This window comes from Vulpes vulpes, unplaced genomic scaffold (assembly GCF_048418805.1).
Source record: "Vulpes vulpes isolate BD-2025 unplaced genomic scaffold, VulVul3 Bu000000635, whole genome shotgun sequence".
Classification (NCBI taxonomy): Eukaryota; Metazoa; Chordata; class Mammalia; order Carnivora; family Canidae; genus Vulpes; species Vulpes vulpes.
In genome coordinates this window covers 275,245-301,462 of record NW_027325670.1, presented here as the reverse complement: position 1 = coordinate 301,462, position 26,218 = coordinate 275,245, and the positions used below count along the sequence as shown (strand labels likewise).

Below are 26,218 nucleotides of genomic sequence, written 5' to 3'. Positions count from 1 at the left end.
TTGATATTAATATAGTCACTCCTTTTTTCTTTTAACACATATTTTAAACAAAATGCATTTTTTCTATCCTTTTATTTTCCAACCACCAATATAATTATATTTGAAGTGCCTTTCTTATAGACAACATAGAGTTGGGTCATGTTTTTTAATCTTACTTTGCCAATGTTAGTTTTTTGAGTGGCATTTTTACACCATTCTCATTTAATGTAATTATTGAGATGCTAGCCTACGTCTGATACTATATTTTTGTTTTCTCTATTTGTCATGTCTCTATTTCCTTTTCCCCGACTTTTCTGTTACTTGAATGTTTTTTTTAGAATTCCGTTTTGACTTATTTTAAGCCTTTTTGAGTGTATCTCTTTCTTTGGCATTCTTATGGTTATTCTAATATATTATAATATATAATACTGTATATATTAGATTATATATACATTATTTATCATAGTCTCCTGCTATTGTCATTTCACCAGCTTGAGTGCTTTAGGTCCCTATGTTCCTTTATTCTCTTCTATTTGTAATATACTTGCCTTAACTATTTTCTTCACATACATTTAGAGCACATTGGACAATATAAATTTTTCTTCCCTTTTAACATAAAATTTTTAAAAATCAGGAAAAGAAAAATCCTATTGCATTTATCTGTGTTCCTATGTGCTGTGTTTTTTATTCCTTCTTAATATTCTAATTTTCTTTTTTAATAGTTCTTTTTTATTGGAAATTTTAGCCATTTTTAGAATATATTTGCAATTAAACAGTTCTCTTAGCTTTTTTTTTTTTTTAGAATGTCTTGATTTCCCCTGTATTACTGAGTGGTATTTTTACCATGTGTAGAATTATTGATTGGTATGGGTTTGCTTGTTTGTTTATTTGCTTATTTGTTTTTAACCAGGACTGGAAATACATTTTTGTTACATTCTCTAGCCTCAATAGCTTTTAATGAGAAATCCTTTGCCATTATAATTGTATGTCCCCCTATAGATAAAACAAGGGGAGCTATCTGGCAGCTTTCAAGAATTTTTGCCTTCTCTCGTTTTAGGTATTTAAATATCACAGGTTTTAGCATTGAGTTCTGTCAAGTTATCCTATTTGGATTTTGCTCAGCTTCTTTATTTTTCATTTATTTTTTATTTTTCACATCTATGATAGATTTTTCTAACTATTCTAAAGAAATTGTATTGCATTCTTAATATGCTGAGAGATTTTTTTAAATGAAAAATGAGTTTTGAAATGTTATAAAATGTCCTTTGGGTATTTTGATAAATTATTATCTATCAGGAGAACAAAACATGGAATCCAGAGTATAGGATTTATGGCCAGACAGATCCAGACTCATATTACACCGCTTCCTCTTAGAATTGCACAACATTGTTTGCTCAGCTTCTTGAATCTGTAAGTTTACTTATTTAGCCAAATCTGGGGAGATTTTGGCCATTTCTTCAAGAACTATTTTAGTCCTTCCCCCTTCTTTCTTTAACTAGGATATCATTCATGCAAAAGTTGATTATTTGTTATAGCCCCACAGGTCCATGGATATCCATTTGCTATTTTTCAGTTTATTTTCCATCTGTTATTTAAATTATTTAACTATAGTTCCATCTTCTGACTCACTGATTCTTTCTTCTGTCTCCTCAGTTCTGCTACTGAGCCCATCTGCTGAATTTTGTAATTTCAGTTCTCAAATTTTCATTTGGCTCTTCCTTATATCTTTTGTTTCTTTGCCAAGACTTTCTATTTTTTCTTTTTTTAAGACTATTTTTACATTTGTTTCAAGTATATTCTTAATTGCTCACTGAAGCATATTTAACATGGCTACTTTAAAATCCTAATCAAATGAATCTAACATTTCAATCATTCAGTGTTGTCATGTATTTATTGTGTTCTTTCATTCAATTAGAAATCTTCCTGTTTCTTGGTATGATGAGTGATTTTCTATTGAAATTGAGATATTGTGGGTATTATGTTATGAGACTAGACTTTATATACACTTCTGTTTTAACTGATTTCCTCTGATACCACTCTGGCAGAGGAAAGGAAAGTGTTGCTATCATATTACTTCCAGTTGGCGTTTGTAGTCTAAGTTCCCACTTGGCCTCCATTTTATTCAGGGTGAAAGGGCTCCTCCTTACTGGGGAAAGGGTTGGGTGTCTAGTCCCCATGTTGTCTCTGTGATGGAAGTGGTTTGTTAATGTTAAATGATGATAAGAGTCCCTCCACTATTCTTCCTCTGATAAAGCCCAAGTGGGGTGTGGGGTGGCGTTTGTCATTATCACCAAAAGAAGTAGAAGTCCAAGCTTTGCTTGTGTTCCCCATTGACATCATATTGGTAGGCTCATTTCCACTCAGGGGGAATGAAATTCTCCACTCCCTCCTTGGCCTTATCTGATACCTGCTTTGCAGGGTATGGGAAATTTCATTACAGTCTCATATGTATACAAGTCTCCATTCTTTACTCTCCCTTTGCTGGTGTGGAAGAAAGTAAAACTATTCTTTCTCTGCTGTTTGTATTAGAGCAATTACTATTTAATAGTTTTATATCTTGCTATGCTGTCTCTTTCCTGGTCATTCAACTGCAATGAATTATTTTTGTTGGGTAATTTTTGTCTGGGCTGGTTGGACTTATAGGTCTTAGAGTTCAGCTCCTAAATCTAAGATATACAAAGCAAACAGTAGAAACAAACAAACATTTTTGTGTTGTTTCTCATGTCCCAAAGTTGCTATACAGTCTTCTCTCTCAGATCTTATATTTTTCCTTTTGATTTTAAATAATTTTTGGTTTATAATTTTGAAATCCTTTAGATTTTGAATATTATTGAGGTAGTACAAAATAATCTATTATCTTCAAATTATTTTTCTAGTGCCTTGTTTATTATTGCCTAATTATATTTTAGATTGTCATACATTTGTTAGCTGCTTCTCTTGAGGGCTTAGTGAGGTAAAAACTGATCAATTAGCTGTCATAAACATTAGCCTTCAGCTTTTGTGAATAATCTACATATGAATATAAGGTAAAAATCAAGTTGAGAAAATATTTGTGTATAAATGATAGCTATGACCCAAAACAACCACCACCACCACGACAGCACAATGAATATACTAATACTAGCAAGCTGTTTAAAGGCAAAGAAAGAGAGAGATAATAGAAGGACTAGAGGCTAACTAAGTAAAGATAGATATTTCAATCATTTTAGCAAAAAAAAGTCAACAATACTATTAATTTACTCATTTTTTGAAGATTATAGATTGTACCAATGAAAATATTCTCTGAGCAACACACTCACTTGTATTACCAATTCAATGAACTGTTGCTGAATTTTTTTTAGGTATTTTGAAACTATAAACTGGTATCTTTTAAAATGTTCATACATGGGATCCCTGGGTGGCGCAGCGGTTTGGTGCCTGCCTTTGGCCCAGGGCACGATCCTGGAGACCCGGGATCGAATCCCACGTCAGGCTCCCGGTGCATGGAGCCTGCTTCTCCCTCTGCCTGTGTCTCTGCCTCTCTCTCTCTCTCTGACTATCATAAATAAATAAAAATTTTAAAAAAATTATAAAATGTTCATACACTGGCTCATTATATCTACTGATAACAAGTCTAAAAAAGGACGTAATATCAATGCAAAACATTGAATAAATATTATAGTAATTTCTGTAATCCATCAATTAGTATCAAACTATTGTCTAACAAAATGAGAATGGTAAATTATATCATGAATTTTTATGATATGTATTCTTCAAAAAATGTTTATCAAAGGATTATTGACAGGGAAATACAGAAGGAAAATCAATTTATAGAATCACATAGAATGAGCTTACCGATGTAAGATATATATTATATGCACATATCCAGTTCTTTAACATCATTAATTCCCTAGTGACAGAATTTTAGAATGATGAAATAAGTAAAAGCACAATTACTGCCAGACTAAACTATTGTGATTCTATATGCTTTATTATCATCCCATTACATTTCTATAGGCTGTCTATTGTTCATTTTTTATGGATCTTTTACTCCCCTCCCTCAATGTTTATCTAAAACATCTTAAAATCAAAGATGTTAGCTGCATTTAAAAATAAATTTAAAAGTTTTATTTAAATTGCAGTTAGTTAATATACACTGTGATGTTTCTTTCAGGTGTATAATAAAATGATTCAATGCTTCTGTACAACACCCAGTGGAAAACATTTGTTCAGCTCATACACACAAAAATGGAATTAAAAACATTTTTTATATACATACCAATTGTCTCATAGGAAAGTTCTTGAGGACATTCATAAATTTAAATGCAAAGGAAGTAACTTTTGGAAGAAAAAGCAAAGATGTGGATACACTCAGTTTGAATGAAAAACTAAGTGTTTTGGTGTTAGTTCAAAATTAACATTAACTTTCCATTTTAATATTTTACAAAAGAAATAACTAATTGTGAATTTGATATATATTTTTTCTAAGTCACTGTCCTAAAAAAAAGTGAATTTTGTCTAAGAAATATGAAGGGAAAAAAAGGCTAGAAAGAAATTTTGTAGGGTATTAACATTTAATTTATGCTTGCCTGATTCCCAAGACTATTTTCTAACCATTAAGCTATAATGAAGCCTTCTAGTGTGGACTGTTCAGTTTTTGTATTCCCAGTAATACAAAGGCCTTGGAAAATTTAGATTCCTAATTTAAAAATAAAAAACAAAAAAATCTGAGACCTAAAGATCTTAGCATTAAAAATAAAAAAAATAAGAATTCCTTTGTTTTTGCATATATATTTAAAGAAAATTTACATAGGTATATATTTTTTTTAAATCATGAAACAATGTAATTAGGGTAGTCAGGAAAAGGGTCATCGTTTTCAAATTATACTTGTATTTTTATATTGTTACTTAATGTGTTGAGAACACATTCACATTAATGATACCTGACAGCTGGTATCAGATTTAAAAATTGATGTTTTTTATTATAGACATTTCCAGACATATTTTAATGTTTATCATTTCAAAGTGGAACATATCAGATTACTATGGGCTGAATCTAAGGAAAGAGCAATGACATGAAGAAAACTAGAATAGTGGAAATTTGGCATTCAAAGATAGATACTATGTCTCAAATCAGTATTTTTTCTTTTTTTCTTTTAAGATTTTATTTATTCATTTATGAGAGTGGCAGAGACATAGAGGGAGAAGTAGGCTCCATACAGGGAGCCCTATGCAGGCCTTGATCTCAGGACCTGGGATCATGCCCTGAGCCAAAGGCAGATGCTCAACCACTGAGCCACCCAGTCATCCCTGAAATCAATATTTTTCTATAAAAGTCTTGACTAACCGATCAAATGTTTTTTTTCTTGGCCCTGCATAATTTGTCCACATTTAGGGAGTAAATGATAAGATGCAAAAACAGCATATAATTTTTAAAAATTAAAACAAATCACGTGAAGTCCCACTTTTAAAATTTGTCCTTTTAAAATACATACAAGAGGGGATCCCTGGGTGGCTCAGCGGTTTGGCGCCTGCCTTTGACCCGGGGCATGGTCCTGGAGTCCCGGGATCGAGTCCCTCGTCGGGCTCCCTGCATAGAGCCTGCTCCTCCCTCTGCCTGTGTCTCTGCCTCCGCCTCTCTCTCTGTGTCTCTCATGAATAAATAAATAAAATTTAAAAAAATAAATAAAAATAAATAAAATAAAACACATACAAGAAATGTATAAGATTTTGGAATTTTGAATTTGGAACTATAGTTATCTGATTTACCTTCTGGGGTCTGCCCTCAAAAACAATTTTGCTTAAGCTAAAGAAATAAGAAACTTTAATTGAAAACTATATAATACTACTTTTCCAAATATCTTTTATTGACAGTGTTTTTATTGCATATCTTTCAAACAAGGTCGTCATTAGAGGGATTTGGGTTATTAAGAGATAATTTGAAAAGAAAACCTAGATCTTTTATTGCAATTTTTTTATCAGTATTTCTGCTATTGTTCATAAGAAAATGTTAAGGCAGTTAAAATCATGCATGAAATAAAATGATCCCCAAATTCAAGATATTTCAAATATTTTTCTGTGGTTTCACAGATTATATATATATACACTATATATATATATATATAGTATATACAAATATATACTATATATATATTTGTAATACAAATAAGATGAAGATGATAGAGCAAATAAGTGATAATCTAAGAATGGACTCGAGTAATGAGAGTAGAAGATTAGAATGAGTTAGAATTAGAAAAAAGTCATAAGAATATTACGTACATGCCTCTGTTGTGTGCATGGACTCATGCTGTAATCTCTATGTTGCTAAATCTCATTTTAAAAATGTAAATTTGGGGCAGCCCTGGTGGCTCAGCGGTTTAGTGCTGCCTTCAGCCCAGGGCTTGATCCTGGAGACCTGAGATTGAGTCCCACTTCAGGCTCCCTGTATGGAACCTGCTTTTCCCTCTGCCTGTGTCTCTGCCTCTCTCTCTTCTCTCTGTGTATTCTCATGAACTAATAAATAAAATATTTTAAAAAATGTAAATTTTACCAAATTATCTACTCATGTGGGAAGAAGGAATACTTTAGAAATAAGATATTGCCTCAAGTCATATGTAAAGAGAGAAACTTTTGGAAGAGGGGGAATAAAATTTGTATATACATACAATCACGAGTCATTGTAAAACTCTGAAGATTTTCTTAAAATATGCATGATTTATATTAAACTGTGTATGAGAAAAGTGAAGGCATATAAAATTGATGTAAAATTATGATAACTTTTAAAATTTAAACATGCAGTTAAATAGGTAAGATGGGTTCCCCTTTTTCTAAACAAAAATTTTTATATTGTGAGCTTTTCAGATATGTCCCTAGCACAGTGTTTGAAATATAACAGACTCTCAGTGAATGGTTTTGAATAAATACTATGTAAGATTTGTAGATTAGTTCACTTGGCATCCACTCTAAACCCCTTTTTAGTTCTCCTTTACCATTGTGACTGAGCTCTAAAGAAAAAAAAAAGAAGAAAGAGAAAGAAAAGAAAGAAAGAAAGAAAGAAGAAAAGAAAAGAAAAGAAAAAAAGAAAAGAAAAGAAGAAAGAAAAAAAAGAAAAGAAAGAAAAGAAAAGAGAAAAGAAAAGAAAAGAAAAGAAAAGAAAAGAAAAGAAAAGAAAAGAAAAAAACCAGAATTTCACCAGATGACTTCAGTTAAGCCAAATACATATATTCACAGGAGACTTGGTAAGCAGAATTGAGTAATGTGCATGCTAGCTGGACATGAGAAGATGTGGTACGAGCGTCCATTTCTCTTAGGATGGCTCTAGGAAACAAGTTCTTGTTCTGTCTCTGGTGTTTTAGGAGTCAAATAACGAGGCATTAACTTAGTGGATTTTCCATTAGTACTGTCCCTGTTACTCTGGTCCTTCTGGGTGTGTCATTCCAGGGTTGCTACTTTGTTGTATAAGTTTTAAGCCATGCTATTATTATTCTTGTGGTATGCCTTTGCCAAGCTATGTGTTCATAGATTTGTGTCTGCTCAGAGGGAATTTATTTCTAATTCATATAAACTTGCCTTAAAAGCTTGTTGGGCCACCCTCATTACTAACAATATAAGACTGGATCTCCTTGATCATCTGGTATTTCTAGAAATTGTGTATACAAACGAATATACTTTAAGATGACCTTTAAAAATATTATATTAGACTCTATTGTCTATAATTCAGAAGTCTAACCAAAATGAAGCTCTTGCCCTTTTCTTTCACAACTCAATGTGATTCTTTCTCTTTTGTTATGTGTGCATATGTTTTTTGTTTACTTCTTTACAATATCTCTATGGAAAGAAACCCTTAAGCAAACAGTCTACAAAATTGGAAATGATTTTCTTGGTAGTTATTCTCTTGCCTGTAACTCAGGGAGAAAAATAAAAGTAAGTATAAAACATTGTATGAATCCTGATATCTTGTGTTCTCACATATTTTTATTCTAAATTATTTCCATTTTCTTTGAACTGAAACTAAGCACAAAATTGTACATATGTGAGAACAAGCAAAAAATACCTATTTTTCTCCAGATAACACTTTTTCCAGTGGGATAAACTGTAACATATCCAAAATTGCTTTTTTTTTTTTTTTTTTACCAAGACCATAGCTTCTTGATTACAACTAAACCAATAAATTTCTAGCTCAAGACTTGCTTAAAAACTCCTGTCTTTCAGCCTCCTTCCTCATTCTGAGATGTTATGTGATAAATCTTGCCCAATACCAGTAAATTCCCACCTTTTTAAGGAATGCCTTAATATCTGTAGCTCAAGGGTTATAATTTAATTAAACTTAAAATTCTCTGGGAAAGGAAAATGTAACATTTAGAAATTAGTGCAATTATAAAACAATGTTATCTTACCCCATGTCCCTCATATAGTCATTGCAATTTAGTAGATAAAGTTTCCATTAGTAAATATTGAGCAATAAGACTTATAATGTGACTTATTTTCTACTCTGTAACTGATTATGGGCTATGTACTTGGAGAAATCTAGCCATTTCTTCATACTCTAGTAGTTGTTATTAATGTTATTATATATTTGTAACTTGGTTGTCTGGGTATTGGTGCAAAAAGTAATATAAAACCAAGCTAATAATCTTCTGTGAGAATTAAATCTTTAAATTTTCCCACATTAATACATGTTCTAACTTGACTAATTGGCTAATTGTTTATTCAATTTTATACAAAAGTATGTTTGCTATTATAATATTTCTCTTTTGGGTGTTTTATTCTCTTATTTTTCAAGGATTAGATAGTGTGTGTTTATGATTGTGTATGTGCTGATGTTGAAATAAAACCTAGCTTCAAAATATTTTCCTATCATAATTTTATAAAATTTATATCTAAAACAACCTGTAAAACCAAAGGATTGGCAAATAATAATGAAAGCTTGTGAATATATTGTTACTGACCAGCTTCAAGTATCTCCCTTGGATTTACAAGAAGCTCAAAGGTCCACTTTCATATATTTTCTTTAATTCAACATCTGAATTACCCCAAATTCCTATACAGCCCAAATACCTTTGTTTGAATCATCTAACAACTTCTTACAAATATAAAAACTATACCTCAACTGAGGTGAGATTATCTGGCCAGACAAACAAATTATTGATGTTTCTCTTAAAGAAGGCACAAATAAATGGAAAGATATCCTCTGTTCATGGATAGGAAGAATTAATATTGCTAAAATATCCATACCATTCAAAGCAACCTACACTGTATTTCTTATCAAAATTCAAATGATACTTTTTACAGAAATAGAAAAAATCCTAAAATTCATTTGGAACCACAAAAGATACTGAATAAACAAAGCAATATTAAATAAGAAAAATAAAGCTGAAAGCATTATACTTCCTGATTTCAAATTATATCACAAATCTATATTAATCAGTACAGTGTTTATGCTGGTATAAAAATAGATACATAGAAACAGTGGAAGAGAACAGACTCCAGAATTAAACCTATGCATATATAGTCAACTAATCTCTTCCTTAAGGGTGCCAATAATACAAAATGGAAAAAGATAGTCTCTTCAATAATTGGTGCTTCAAAAACTGGACAACAATATGCAAGAATGTTAAACTGTGCCCCTATCTTACACCATACACAAAAATCAACTCAAAATAAATTAAATACTTAAAATAAGACCCCAAATCATAAAATGGGAGAAACTCCTTCACATTGGTCTAGGCAATGAATTCTTGGGTATGGCTCCAAAATTACAGATAACAAAAGCAAAATAAACAAGTAAGAATACATCAAACTAAAGAGCTTCTTCCCAGCAAAGGAAACGATCAACAAAATTAAAAAGCAGCCTATGGAATGGTAGAAAATATTTGCAAACCACATATCAAAAATGAATCAAGACATTAATATCCAAAACATACAAAGAACTTATAAAATTCAATAACAAAAGTAAAATTAATTAAAATAACAAAATTTAAAAAAATAGGCAAAGGACCTAAATAAATATTATTAAAAGAAGACACACAAATGGACACCAAGTAAATGAAAATGTGTTCAACATTACTAATCATCAGGAAATGCAAGTCAATTCACCTTTTATATAGCCAAACAAATACAACCCATTACTTAAATGTTATCAAGACCAATTGTAACTAGTCCTCTCAAGACAAATTGTAACTAGTCCTCAAGTGAGAGGCTTGACTGCACCATTTGTCACATGTAGGTTACCCTAAGTTTACCTAGTAGTTAGGATGACTATATGTTGGTTAACTGCTTTAATCTGGAGAAAAAACAAACTTCTCATCTCTTTGTAACAGGAGGTAGTTTTGACACTTGGAATAGGCACTCATTGAAGCTGGGTTCCTATCCTGTAGAAACTAGGAGATTTGGGTGTATCTTCTTTGATTTGGCATTTCAAAAAGATGGCTGCCAGGTTTTCTGACACACACCCTCTCCTCACCTCACCAAGTGTAGAGTGGACAGGACCCCCATGGACAGGAAGAATTGCACTTGGATTGTGAAATAAGGTGTACTTTTAAATTGAAGGAGTAGAGAAAAGGAAGTTCCCAAAAGGATTTTCCATATGTTAAAGAAGACGTACAGGGTTCTGGAGAGGTCTGTTTTCAAACTAAGGTTGCTTTTTGCCTCTAGCAAAGCATTAACATTAAGACAGTTGTGAGTTCTTTGAGGATTTTCATACTATGTCTGTCTCAAATACTTGTCAATGTGCTGCAAGTTGCAAGGAAATTTAATTTTACTTAAACTTCTTTTGCCTTTGTTCTCATCATTTCCCCCTGAATGATTTTAGCCCTTAAATCTTTAAGTTTCTTAGGGGTGGAAGGTCTTATATTCTGTAACTTCTTCCTGCTGAATGGGAGTGTAGAGATGTCCCTACCTATGGGTCAACATTGGTCAGTTGGGGAATTAATATATAGGAGTTACCAAAATTATCTTTGGCAGAGAGAGCCAAATCCAAGGTAGACAACATGCATGACCCTCCTGGAGTAGAAAAGATCATCCATTGGCTTGAAGTTATGGCAGTGAAGGAGTTTTGGCATTAGGCAGGGAGACACTAGAAAAGACTACAAAAAAAGGTTAATATTATGAGAAAAATAAGCCAATAAAAAGGCAGATGAGAAAATATTTATAATTACAAATTTTCTAAGGTAAATTCTCAGAGAATAAAAGGGGAAGGAAAATCTCTTCTCCCATTTTCAACTGGGAAAATTAAGCCTCTTATTTTTAATTTGTATTTGTCCTTAGACTTTACATTTACAAAAGGATCAACAAATGGCAGCATGTAGAACCAAGGATCAGTATAGCAACTGACCTTTAATAGCAAAAAAGGTTAGAAAGACCAAAAAAAAAAAAAAAAAGCAGAATAACCAGAGGCTTTTTAAAAAATATTGTGATAACAAAAAAATTTACCTTACCTATATTTGGAACAAAGCAAAAGGAAGGAAATTATTTATTTCTTGAGGAAAACAATAATTGTTTTTTTTGTTTTTTGTTTTTGTTTTTTTTTTGAAAACAATAATTGTTAAAATATTTCATTGGGAAAGACATGTATGCAACCACAATTTTATGTTAATTTTTTTTTCTCTATGAAGGAATATAATCTCCAAAATCATAGAAGGCAACATCCAAGAGATTTGTCTGTCTTTATAACACTTTATCTTTAAGGCCTGGAAGATTTCCTGGCACCTAGTAAATGTTTATATAAGGTTTACTTATTAAACAAATGGGGGCTCAATTACATACAGTGCTTGGATTACATCATTGGAAAAGGGAGTCACACTAAGCATGTGATTAAAATCATATTTGTATTTTAGAAACAATCTTTTAGAAAGTTCTGTGGAAAGCAGGGTTTTTAATGAACAAAACAAAGAAGGAAAACAAAAAACTTTTGCCTCAGGGAATGCAACTCATATTTCTGCCTGGGTTGCTTAGTTTGCTAAGATCTAGAGAGAACTATCTCACAACCATAAAACACTCTGTGAATTTCTGTGGACTAAAATTTCTCCTAATCACCTCAGGCTCTAGTTTTTTTGTATCTACTGAATTCTCATTATCCATTTTATATTCTATGGCTGCTTTTTCATCTCTGCCTTGATATCAACAATATTCGTGATTGTACCAGTCAAAATTCAAACAGAGCAGAACTGTGTGTTTGTGTGTATGTGTATATCTGTGTGTGTATGTATATATGTATGTATGAAGGGATTTGTTAAAGGTAAGTGGCAATGTACAATCATGGAATCATAGGAGCTGGATAAATAGTCTTTTCAAAACTGTTATTTCTACATCTGAAGCTGGAGCTTAACATCCACAGGGCATGCAGTCATTTAGGAAAAATAGTTGTCAAGAAGAAAAGCTCAAGGACATGCTGAAATCCTCAAGAACAAGTTGGATTCCCATAGGATAAACTGAGCCCCATGTCATTTCTTACTGCCTCTGACTTTGGTGATCAGAGTCTCCTGCAGAAGCCAGAGCCCTTCATCACAAAACTGAACACATACCTGTGGCCCAGGAATCAGAGAAACTTAAGGAGAAGGTAAAGCAGGTGCAGGCCTAGCTCTTGCTTCATATCATCAATACAAGTCAGCAGATCAGCAGCAATGTGTGAGCTAAAACAAACAACCATCAAACAACAAACAAAAATGGCTGCTGCTTCCCTTGTGTCTGGATCTCCCAAAAATATACCTTGTGATTCATCCTTATGGGAAACATACAAGAGAATAAAATTTGGGAAATGTACTCTGGCCTAGTCAACATTACTTATTATAGAGCCGTCCACATTTATAGATATGTTTTCTTGATTCCTTCACTTGTCTCCCCAGCCAAATACCATCATAGGGGGAAGCTGTCCACAGTATATTAGATATTTTTGGAAAATAACAGTCCAGATAAAAATTTTTCTCAACCTCTTATGCCAGATCGGGTTGTTGATTCCTTCTACCTTGTTTCTCATTCATGCTCTGAACAGGCAAACATACATACATTCACACCTATTCATAAACAATACTCCTCTCAGATCAAATAAACATCCTTTATTAATTTCTTTTTTGCACACATGTTGTAGAAAGTTAAATCAATACTATAAAATTTACAATCATTTTTTGCTGCAACCATAAATTAGTTATTTTAAAAATAAAACCTTTTCTCTATCATTGTAAAAATAAATGTTGTTCTCTTGAAGATACTAAATATATTTACAAAGATATTTGTCAAGGTTGTCCAAGGAAAGGATTTTTTTAAACAACACACAAAATAATCATTAGGTGGCACAATAAAAAATGAAATACAGGAACAAAAATGCATTTGACATACTAAATAGCCTTTATTCTTTGTCTTGAAATGTTTTCTTTGTACTTAATAACTTTCCTTAGGGAAAATGTGTCCTTGTTGCATATTCCCATTTAAATGTCCTAGAAAATGGTTATGATGCTTGCTATAGACCAATTTGACTAGTTTGTGCTCATAAAGATAGAACTGTGAAGTTATAAATCAAAGATCTGCCAAATGTTCTTACATACTACTCTGCAACTTACCATGATCTTCTATTATTTTTCTTTAAATATTCTATACCTCCTGACAGGAATCCAATAGTGCTTGCATGGTTTGATGATATTTGGGGGTTTCAAGGTCATTTGCAGTGTTTGCTAGAGCATGATCCCCTTAAATACACATTTTGCAACTTTGTATCTGGGGACCTATTACTGTTTAAAATTATAATTTATCTTCAGTATAATCTTGCTATTACAAGTATTTCCTATAAACAATGATTATTACTTAGGAATTTACTTCTTTTTTAGAATTTACTGTGAACCAGTACCTTTTGAAATTGAAAACATAAAATTTAGTATTTATAAACTAGGGATTTCAGTGGCTTTGGACAATGTTTGAGATAAGTGAAGTAAGGAGGTACTTGGTCTCCAGTGGAGGTGGATGGATAGATTTGGATGTAGATTATGCTTTTTCAAGTACTTAAAGGATGATTTCCTCATAAAGGAATGTAAATCACAGGGAATTAAAACTCAGTTTAATATTGGTGTAAACTAATAATCTAATTTTTTCTATTAGAAAACCAATATCATTTGATTTCTTTCTTTCAAAAATCCTTGGCTCCTCTTTGTATGGATATGTCCATATTTTGTGGAGTCTGTGTGACTCTAGAAAATACCTGGGAAAAATACATTGCCTTATAAATACAAGGCAATTATCTCTAAGACCAGCCTCAGAGTCAGAAATCAAGTGGGCACTTACTGACATCATATTGGCATCAAGTCTGACAGCTAAAATATATGTTCTTAATAATGTAACAAATGTAAAAGTATTCATCAGCTGTTGTTTTTGAAATTTTAAAACTTCAAACTCACTCCTCCTACCACCTCTTCCACCTTCCAAATCTAAAGAAAAACCAAAACAAAAAAAATTTCTTTTAAAAAGAGTTCAACATTTAAAAAAAAAGAGTTTCACATTCTCATATACTTACCTCAAAACATATTCTCTGGAGTACTGTGTTTTTTTTGAAATCTCAAATAATCTAGTTTCAGTCAAAAGTATAAAAGTAAAATGCCAATCAGTACAACTTTCTTAAGAAGCAAGTACCTTGTCATTGTCATAGGCAATTTAATAGTACACTGTCCTTGGGTGGACAGTTGCCTCTCTTCTAAGTTAGACCCCTATATGGAAGGATTTGACACTCAGAAAAAAACAATGCATATTATAATAGATGAAAATTCTGTCCCAAAGAAAGAATGAGAGTAGGAATATGAATCAAATCTTCAGTTGGATTGATTCCAGATAACATGACAAAGTCATATATATGGATATGGACATAAAAACATATTTGAGTAGTTAAGCTCAATGAATGTTTATATTTTACCCTAAAAATATATGCTCTGATAACATGGTGAAACAAATTATTATATTAAAAATATTAATAGATCCTAAGAAAAAGTACTTCCATGTTGGAGCAATTTATATCATTCTAAGTGTTAATGTCTACTACATATATACAATAATTCATATGGATATATAGCTACAAAAATATATGTGAACAGCAATCAGAGTTTAAAATACAAAGGCATATATGTCTCTTTTGGAATGTAAAATTATGTGAAATCATTAAAATAGTGTGTCTCAAAGAGTCCAAAAGCCCAGATGAATATCAAGAAGCAAGGAAATAGCCTATCAAAAATTGTAATTTCTGCTGTTTAAAAGATTATTTTGAAACATAACCAGAAATATGTGCAGTTTCTCAAAGAGAGGACATTTATACATCTCTTCAATGGTCATTGTTGTTCCAACCAAAAGATGACAGTGGGCTCTTCATGCCTGTGGATATGTGACTGAGAGGTGGTAAACCCTGTGATTAGCAGTTCTTGCCATGGACACAGACCAGAATGTGTTTCTCTGCTAGCCTCTCTGGTACTATAGTTTACAGCTGTTTGCAATTGCCACTGTTTCACAGGCTGTACATGCCTTTATTCCAACTGAGAAAGATACAGCATATCAAGTTACATTTTTGAACTTCTCTCTTGATGAACAATGAAAGAAACATCCTTTGCACTGTGTATAATCTGAAGCATTATCTTGACCAAGCAACAAATCATTTTCCCTTGGAATATCTGTATTTTTGTATACATATCATATATACACATCTTCAAGACTTAGTGAATAGTTAAGTAGTTATAAATGGATCCCTGTAGTTCAGTTATAAGCCAACACTCCATTCGTTACTGATACAAATGACATTTCAAATTTTTGGTGCAGATCCTATTAAAATACATTAGTAGAAGCAAATTCCAACTATATTATTAGCTTGCAAAAGACTTCTTAATTAGAAGACTATGCCTGGCATACCTGGCCCAGCTGGCAAGGTTTAATACTTCATAAATTAGCAGTTGTCACTGCTTTGAACTATATTATTTACTTTTATTGCTTTAAAAAATCTTGGCTTGTTGGTTTAGGTCATTAAGCATTTATACACTTAACCTTCTCAGCACTAAAATCCTTGATTCTTTGGCAGTCCCTCAACAGACTGTATAGTGCTTAATATTTTGTCCTCATAAATTGGAATATAATTCAGCAATATAAATTACTTATCTAAAATTGATTTGACTCTGGAAGCTAACAAATTAGGCACCTCATTTAAATGAGTTACTGCCTAATATGTCAGAAGATTTCATTCATTTTCATGGTCTAATTACATCAATCAGTTGCATCTAATAATTTTTAAAGTCAGCTTGCTATAAATTATAAATCCATGGAGAACAAAATTACATCCATCAAATTGTCAGGAGATCCAGTTTTATGAACTGGTGTGCCAGAATTATGTCATAGCTCTTTTACTTAATATGTAGTTAATAATCTATTTTAGGTTTGCCAATTTAAATTTATTTTTGAAGGCTTTACAGGTTCAGCAACAAAGTGGAATGCCTCTAGTAAGACTATCTGGACATCACTTTTCACTTTGTGTTATAATTTTGTTTCAATCTTCACAACAAACCAATAATTTAGATTGGAAAATATTCTTGATATTGGGGCAAATGAAATAAAAAATGAAAACAAAACAAAGCAATAGTCCTTGAAAGTTTAAAATGCCTTTGCCATTCTCCATTTGAAATTCTCTGTATTTTTCTGTATGGATGTATGCAATGTTTTTCCATCTTACTCACAGCTACACTTGTCTAATTTTCATTGTTGCAAAAGGACTTGTAGAAACAAGGCTGCTACAAAGGATGTTGGCCACTTAGCAGGAGCCCTCAAGAGCAATATTTTTGGGGGAATCCATTACTTCTTCCCTCCTTGTGATTCCCAACAAATTTTACTATTATTTGACACTTTTCTCTTTTCTTTGCTTGGCCCCTCATTAACTATTCATGAATTATTTTCTTTTTTCCAAACAACTAGGTCCTAAGCTGCTTGTTGGCAAGGGTTTTTTAGATCTAAGTGCATTGCATTGTTTCTAGACATAATAAGTGCTCAAAAAAAAAAAAAAAAAAAAAAAACCCTCCGACTTTCCAAACATACCTACCTTCATTTTCTTCCAGTTAGAACCTATAGATGCCATATAAAATATCCTAACTTTTAACCAATATTTTCCCCACTTTTTTTTCATGATCAAAAACTCAACTTTATTCTGGGGATATTCTATGGATTAAGAATCTTCTGTAACTTTAGCTTTTCTAGCCTCACTGTAAAAGAATGTGAAGTAAAAATACTATTGCAGGTGATTATGCCAGGATGTGACATTGTCTGTGTCCAACAACAATGACTGGATAGGTAGAGGAAGTGGCCAAATGGTGAATATTAAGATAAAGTTGATTTTTTGGACAAAGCATTGAGTGAAACCCAGGGCACATGGAGGATGAAATGGAAATTTATATGATTATGAAGAATTTATCATGGCAACTTTGGGGTACATTGTCTGTCTTGTTCTTTATTTTGAATTATATTTTAGCAAAATAAATTCCAGAGCAGCAAATTTGGATGAAGAGAATGCAGTGGAGAACAATTTGTTGTTTAGAAATAGGCAAGGGCTACAAACAATGGGGAGGGGATAATTTGCTGTGGACAGAGTAATCTTTGTTATGCTTTTTCCCATGAGAAAATGGCATTTCTTCTGTGCTGAACTCTCTGAGAATGTGGATATTTGTGTATTTCTAAGGCATGATTTATATCCCCAATGTCATTCTCTCTATCTCTCAGTACCCTCATTTAAATTACATCCTTTCGGGATCCCTGGGTGGCGCAGCGGTTTGGCGCCTGCCTTTGGCCCAGGGCGCGATCCTGGAGACCCAGGATCGAATCCCACATCGGGCTCCCGGTGCATGGAGCCTGCTTCTCCCTCTCCCTGTGTCTCTGCCTCTCTCTCTCTCTCTGTGACTATCATAAATAAATAAAAAATTAAAAAAAAAATAAATTACATCCTTTCATATGGAATATACCTGATTAATCCACAACACTCACTCCCCTTCTGTGTGAGCCTTTAGGGAGGGATTTGAGAATGTAATGGCATAACTCATGTAGTGTTATCATACCCAAAGTGATCCAGTGTGAGAAGAACTGTTCTTATTGAAAGGTTTTGGTTTGGTTCTGTTTTTGGCCAGACTGCAATTAAGTTAATATGTTTCTTGAGTAACCAGGGAATGAGAAATTGGGGCAGTCTTCCTTAGAATTTCACCTCCCGCAACTGAAATCTTTTTTCCAGGTTCATGAACTTTTTCTGCTTGTCTTATGTTTCATAGTCCATGTCTAGGTAGTGGTAGACAGTCTCCTTCTTGTTTCAGATACCTTGTTCCCAACATCCTAGAGAACATTTGTTCATGAGGCCTTTTGAAGTCCAAGAAACATAAACCTAGGTACTGCTAGAAACAGACTTTCCATATGAGAATAAGGTTACTAATTAAATCAGCTGACCTTAAAATGGGGAGATTATTCTGAGTTCTAGAATACATAACAGAGACACTATCTGGAAAGTACAAACACTTGTGTGACACTGAAGTCTATATTCGATAATAACTCATTTTACTTCATTTTTCTCATCTCTTTGAAATACTTGAAACTATTGATACATATTGCAATTCTCTTCCTTTTTTCAATGCATCTGTTCTGACTCCTGTCCTGAACTTTTTTTTTTCTACTTTCTTCAGTATCTTCTATTCTTTATACTTCTATTTCCTTAAAACTATGCTGTCTAACTTCTTGGTCTTTTGCCTTTTATCTCAAATACATTTCCTTGGTTTCATGCAATTCTATGTCTTTATTACCTTTTTTAGTTACATACATACTATTATAACACAAAATTATTAGAAGGCAAATTAGATAGACAGATCTTTAAGTTTTATTATTAAATCTAGACATGCATTTCAACTGCTTGTTCTACATTTCCCCTTAGATTTTCCAGCAACATCATAAGTTTAACATGCCTCAAACCTCTTTGCCACTGCAATCAGCTCTGTCTTTTTACTTTATAATATCTACAATGGAGCTATCCCCTAAGAAAAATTTGGATTTCTTTTGATGATTTCTGATGCTTTAAGAGTTTTACTCTCTCCTATTATTTTCAAATTGATATAGCATTTACCTCCAGTACATCTCTCATATATGCTGTTTCCTTTCAATTTTGATTATTCTTGTATCAAGGTTATTGCTGAAGTAACTAACTCCACAGTTCTCCAACTTCTCCTGTGTAATGATGTAGTTTATGGAACAGATCAATGCTTTTGTTACCTACTTGGCCAAAAACTTTCAAACCATGTGGCATTCAAATTCTCCTTTCCCCTATTTCACTCCATCAAATATAATTTTAAACTTTCTTCCCTCCAATTTCCTATATAATCATCCAGGTCAACCACTTCTGTGGATTCTTACCATCAGACTTACTAATTTGATACTATCTACCAGGAATTCCCATCCTCTCATTGGTATCATCAGCACCTGGCCACATTTTGTCTTTCTCTATGAACTTCCTTTTGATAGCAAAGCTAAATCAAGGTGTCTTTAAATATATATTTATGTGTACTCTTTTATATTATATGTATATATGATAGTCTTTTTAAATATTTTATTTTAATTTTTAAAATAGATTGTATTTTTTCATGAGAGACACACACACAGAGAGAGAGAGAGAGAGAGAGAGAGAGAGAGAGGCAGAGGCATAGGCAGAGAGAGAGAAACAGGCTCCATGCAGGAGTGTGATGTGGGACTCAATCCCGGGACTCCAGGATCATGTCCTGGGCCAAAGGCAGGCGCCAAATGGCTGAGCCACCCAGGGATTCCACCCTATATGATAGTCTTTAATGCCACTTACTTTATATTGAACTTTCTTATGTTTATGTCTCATTCTTCTACCCAATTGTTAGCTATGTTAGAATAATGTAATGATGTCTTATATATATCTCTATTTGTAGTACCCAGCATATTATCTCATACCCAAAAGATATTTAATACATGCTTACCTATTTAATTTGTTGAGTTGAAGGAGAACTAAGGAGAAAAAAAAAACCTACCAAATTTACCTTAACGATAAATAATACACTTACATTCACCTTTCAGAAGTATTTTACTTTTCTCTCAATAACTGTGATAACCCCCCTCTTAATTTACAACATCCCATAAAAATTTCAGAAGGACTGCGGGAGGAGTGACATAACTATTGATGTCTCTTGACTTCCTGCAAAGTAAAATAGTGAAAGGTTTATTAATCTGTCAATTATTTCCAAAGAATGGCCATTCTTTTCTTGAACTGGTTTATGTGTACTCTTAACAATTCTAACACAACCTGACACTAAATGGAACTATATGACAGAATAAACTAATATTAGAAAAAGAAAGCATGTTGCTGTTGTTGACCTACTCACTGAAACTAACTCACAAATAAGATCCCAAGAGCTAGAATTCACTTTCCACAATATCATATTTACTTTGATTACCACTTTATCACTTTAGGGGGATAGAGTAGAAGTGTGTTATGTAAAAGCAGTAGCAAGTATACAACGCAACTGAAAACACAAAATACCTTTAGGTGGTCTTTTAAATGTCTCATTAGTTATCTTCATTCATGACAGCAATTTCATTTGGTTTTCCTTTGTTTTGCAATCTATATCTTATTCAGAATTTATTAGAATATGAGGTGCTCAGGTATCACCTAAGGATTTTGTGAATATTCATACTAAACCCAGCAGATCTGAGATTCTAGATTTAAAAAAATATTTTATTTATGTATTCATGAGAGACACACAGAGAGAGGCAGAGACATAGGCAGATAAATAAGCAGGCTCCATGCAGGGAGCCTGATGTGGGACTCGATCCCAGGACCCTAGGATCATGACCTGAGCCAAAGGCAGATGCTCAACTACTGAGCCACCCAGGTGCCCCTGGATTTTTAATATGCTTTCAATTAATGCTAAAGCTTCTGATATGAGGACTGAACCTTAAGCATCAAGAAACTCAACTGTTGAAAGAAATAAAGGTTAATCAAACTAAAAACAAAAACAAAAACAAAAACAAAAACAAAAAAAAAGAACAAAGAAACAAAGAAAACCACCCTAAATCTCTGAGGCAAAATGAAATTGGATAGATGCTGAAGAGATTGCCAGAAAATTAATGTGGCTCATATTTTAAGATAATATGAAGTTTCTCTATTTTGAAAGAAAGTGAACTCTACTTTATAGAGTGATTATTAACCCCTAGCTGTGTAGTCTAATTATTTGGTCAACTTTGAGAAAACAAAAATCCAAACAATGATGTGGACTTTTCTTCTGGCTATGATGAAGGAACAGGGAGCTGTTCCGCCTTTCCTTCTAAACAACAAAAACTGGACAAAATATATGAAACAATAGTTTTTCAGTCATTGCATGATAGAAGTACAATGGGCAGTGCTATGAAGGTACTAGAGCAGTCTGTGAACCCCAGGAGAAGGAGAACAAATGAAGGGAGCCCTGTGCATGTTCTGATTTCTGTCAGGACATGCATTCTGAGATCTGAAGCACTGATGGACGTCTCAAGCGATCTTTGTGAACTTGCTGAGTTGAGGATACAGAGATTGGTGTTCAAGTCCAGGCGAGTGGAACTTATATGCAAGAGTTAGTTCTTGATATAAGAGAAACACACATTAAAAAAAAAAAAATCTTCAGAGTTTGCATTGGGGGAACTAACAAATTATTGTGAGTGAGGGGTAGTAGAGAAAAGAGAAAATTAAGCCTCAAGGATAGTATTCAAAAGTAAACTAAAATTTACTAATACCACTAGATGATTGAAGGAAAGAGGAAAGTGAGGAGACTGTATAAGTTATCTAAATCTTGAACTTTCATATAAATTCAGCAGATCACCATAAAAGTTAAAGAAATAGAGACAAAGCTGTCATGCAACTTTTACTTATAGCTTCAGGCAAGCATACATGAATCTCTCTTACCAGAAGCAACCAAAAAAGATAAAAAATGAATGCATAGTAAGTAACTTGTCTCATTTGAAGCTATATTTGATTAAAAATGGACCTTCTTCTATTTACCTTAGAGCAACCAAGGCAGAATAAGTTTTATAACGTGGCTGCTATAAGATATTCCTTTTATTTTTATTTTTTTAAAAGATTTTATTTATTTATTCATGAAAGACACACAGAGAGAGAGAGAGGCAGAGATACAAGCAGAGATAGAAGCAAGCTCCATGCAGGAAGCCCAATGTGGGACTCGATCCTGGGACTGCAGGATCCCAGGTGGAAGGCAGGCACTTAGCCGCTGAGCCACTCAGGTGTCCCAAGATGTTCCTTTTAAATTAAGTATAATTTACTCTGTAAAATCAAAGTGCAATATTAGAAATGCCTAGCACTACAGGTTAGTTGTATATAAAATGAGGATAATATACCTCTTTGGGGCCATGAGCTGTTCAGTCAGTTAAGCATCCAACTCTTGATTTAGGCTAAGCGAGATCTCTGGGTTATAGGATCAACCCTGAGTCCCACTCCATGCTCAGCAGGGAGTCTGCTTAAGATTCTCTCTCTCTAAAAAAAAAAAAAAAAAAAAAAAAAAGATTCTCTCTCTCTCTCTCCCTCTGCCTCTCCCCCTGCTCACAATCTCTGTCTTTAAAATAAATAAATAAATAAATATTTTTAAAAAATATACCTTCTTGGGGTACCTGGGTGTCTCAGCAGGTTAAGCCTCTGCCTTTGGCTCAGGTTATGATCCCAGGGTTCTGAGGTCAAGCCCCATATTGGGCTCCCTCCTTGGTGGGGAGCCTGCTTCTCCCTCTGCCTACTGTTCCCCATGCTTATACCCTCTCTTCTCAAATAAATAAATAACATCTTTGAAAAATATATGTATAAACCTTTATTATAAAAGGGGATATTAAGAAGATAGAGAAATATAGTTGAGTTTTATGTTCTACTAAAGTGCATGAAAATGTTCCTATTTCTTTTAGATTTTATCACTCAAGTGCCCATAGAATAGATTTTACCACAACCTTTTTCTTGTGTATTTTATTTCTTTTATTCAGTATTTTTTCACATTGTATTGTCAGCAGCCAAGATAAAAACATATTGAAAATCAACTGTGTGCTCCAACATTTAAGACATATATAAAAAAATTCTTGAATGAATATATGTTGCAATTTATATCACTTTAGGTTTACATCCTGCTTAATGATGTTATATAATGGTAAACATTCTCTGATCTTTTTCCACTAAAGGGAAATATGTCACCAATCAGCAGGATGCTAAATAGCCACTCATCTCTCAAAAGTTTGATAAAATAAATGTTAATATTTCCTATGCTTAAAAGAGGAGAAAAAGACAAACAAGAAAATTATAGCTAAATGAAAGCAAAACTTCTGTAAATTTTGTTTTTAACTTATGATTACACAGTGAAAAATGCATTTAATTTCATTTTTTTAAAATCAGGCTGTACAGAAATCTATCTTATATCACAATTTTATACTTTTATGACCTGATAAATATAACATTTAATTTTTATTCTCCTCATGACTAAGTAATATTGAGCATCTTTTCATGTAACTATTGACCTTTCATATATTTTCTTTGGGGAAATATCTATTCTGGTGTCTTGCTCACATTTTAATTGGGTTATTTATTTATTTATTTATTTATTTATTTACTATTTATTTATTTTATTTTATTTTATTTTATTTATTTATTCACGACAGACACACAGAGAAAGAGAGAGGCAGAGACACAGGCAGAGGGAGAAGCAGGCTCCATGCAGGGAGCCCGACGTGGGACTCGATTCCAGGTCTCCAGGATCACACCCTGGGCAGAAGGCGGCGCTAAACCGCTAGGCCACCGGGGCTGCCCTTTGTTTTGCTTTTCTTATTGAGTTGTATGAGTTATTTATGTATTTCGGATATTAACCCCTATTGTCTATGGCTTGCACATAGTTTTCCCATTCTATTGGCTGTTTTTTTACTTGGTTTCTTTTGCTGGATAGAAGTTTTTGTGTTTAATGTAGTCTCATTTGTTGAGCCTCATTTGTTGATTGTTTATTTTGCTGCTTGCACGTTAGGTGTGATTTCTAAAAAATCACTATCAAGACCCATATCAAAACGTTCGTTCCTATCTTTTCTTTTAGGAGTTTCATGGTTTCAGGTCTTACATTTAAGTCTTTAATCCATTCAAATTAATTTCTGTGAATGGTGTAAGATCTATGCATCCAGTTCTCTTCTTTTACTTGTGAAAATCCAATTATCTCAGCACTTTTTGTTGAAGAAACTGTCTTTTTTTCCATTGAGTATTCTTGACTCCCTTGTCAAATACTAGTGTATGTTTGATGTTATTTCTGGGCTTGCATTTATGTTCCATTGGCCTATTTGTCTGTTTTTATGTCAGTACCATACAGTTTTAATAACTGTTGCTTTATGGTATAGTTTGAAATCAGGAAGCATGATACCTCCTGCTTTACTGTTCTTTGTTAGGATTTCTTTGGCTAGTTGGAATATTTTGTGATTTCATTTAAATTTTAAGTGTGTTTTTTCTATTTCTGGAAAATGCCACTTGAATCTTGATGAGGATTGCTTTGAATCTATAGATGGCTTTTGGTAGTATTGACATTTTAACAATAACAATGAGCTATCACTTCACACCTGTTAGAATGGCTATCATCAAAAAGAAAAGAGATAACAAATGTTAATGTGGATATGGAGAAAAGGAAACTCTTGTGCACTCTTGGTGGGAGTGGTAAATGTAAAACAAAAGCCACTATGAAAAACAGGATGTAAGATCCTCAAAAGCTTAAAAATAGAACTATTGTATAATTCAGCAATTCCACTTCTGAAGATAATGAAAATATAAGTTTGAAAACATATCTGTACCCCCATGTTCATAGCAGCATTATTTACAATAGTCAAGACATGGAAATAACGTAAGAAACTGTCAATGGATGCATGAACTGTGTGTGTGTGTGTGTGTGTGTGTGTGTGTGTGTGTGTGTATTTTTCAGCCTTTAAAAATGAGGAAATCCTACCATTTGCAACAACAGGGATGGGGCTTGAAAAAATTAAAGTAAAATAAGTCAGAGAAAGACAAATATTATATGATCTCACTTTATGGTGAAATCTTAAAAACAAAAACAAAGAAACAAACAAAAAAACTAAAATAATAGAAAAAGAGCTCAGACCAGTAGTTACCAGAGGCGGTGGTGGAGAGGGTGGTTGGAGGAGGTGGCCAAAAGATGCAAACCTCCAGTTATAAGATAAATAAGTACCAGAGGTGAAATGCCCAGCTTGATGATTTTGCGTGCTACATTACCTAGCAAAAAGCTTTACATACTATTGTACAATATGTAGGAAAGTTAAGAGAGCAAATCTTGAGTTTTCCATATAGGCAAATAGAGAGTAGCTGAATCTATGGTGGTAATCATTTCATAATATGTGTAAATCTATCAAACTGTACTCCTTAAACTTATACAGTGATGGATATCAGTTATTTCTCAATAATACCGGGAAAAATAAAATTTAAAAACAACCCAACCCATTTTCAGAAATTCAGCTCAAGCGCTATTCCTTTTCAATGAGGGATGTGAGTTTTCATAGAATCCTGCTCTGTTCTTCCATATGTCATATTTGATCTCATTCCTGTTTTCTATTTCCCTGACTGCTTTTATCAGTCCAGTGCTTGATACAGGCGAATGGCCCTGACATTTAAAGCAGAAGAGCTTTAATACCATGAACTTGGCCTTCAGAATCACATTTTCCAGCCAGAAATCCCCAACCCAACATATTTTTAAGCTTTAAACCATTGATTTAGAAAATCATAATAGAAAGCAACATTTACTTCTCTAAATCCCACCCTGTTTTCCCTTAGTATGAGCTATCTAACACAATCAAAATATATTATTTAGAGAATTATTTAAACACAGACTGATTGTGTTTCGATATAATGAAATATACCTTTTCAATTGTGTTAATTCAATACTTGCAAAGATATTCCTCTTTTTTTCAAGCCAATATCAAATTACAATCATTTGCATGTTGTAAGTTCATTAATTTCTTTAGGAATATGCACATTTTTTGCACATTTTGAATAGTCATTCAATACTCAAAATTAAAGAAATTTCTATTTGTGATGCTTGATTATATTAAATATTATACTTGATTCTATGTGCAACAGTAAATGCTGTTATATTTGCTGTTTAAAAATTATTTAAAGTATCTAATTTTGGAAAAAGTATCATGTTCATTAGATAAAATGAATTGATTTAATTTGCTAAATATATTTTGTTTATTAAGTAATCTATAATTAATC

General features: G+C 32.9%; 1 long non-coding RNA gene across 1 annotated transcript in view; it reads left to right on the top strand.

Annotated features, from left to right (window-relative positions):
• The window catches only part of LOC140596453 (uncharacterized), a 49,217-nt gene extending 25,455 nt beyond the window's left edge, over positions 1-23,762 (top strand). The window contains exon 3 of the long non-coding RNA XR_011998424.1: positions 23,626-23,762. This is a non-coding gene — a long non-coding RNA (uncharacterized lncRNA). The remainder of the gene's footprint in view (positions 1-23,625) is intronic.
• Positions 23,763-26,218: the final 2,456 nt, after the last annotated feature.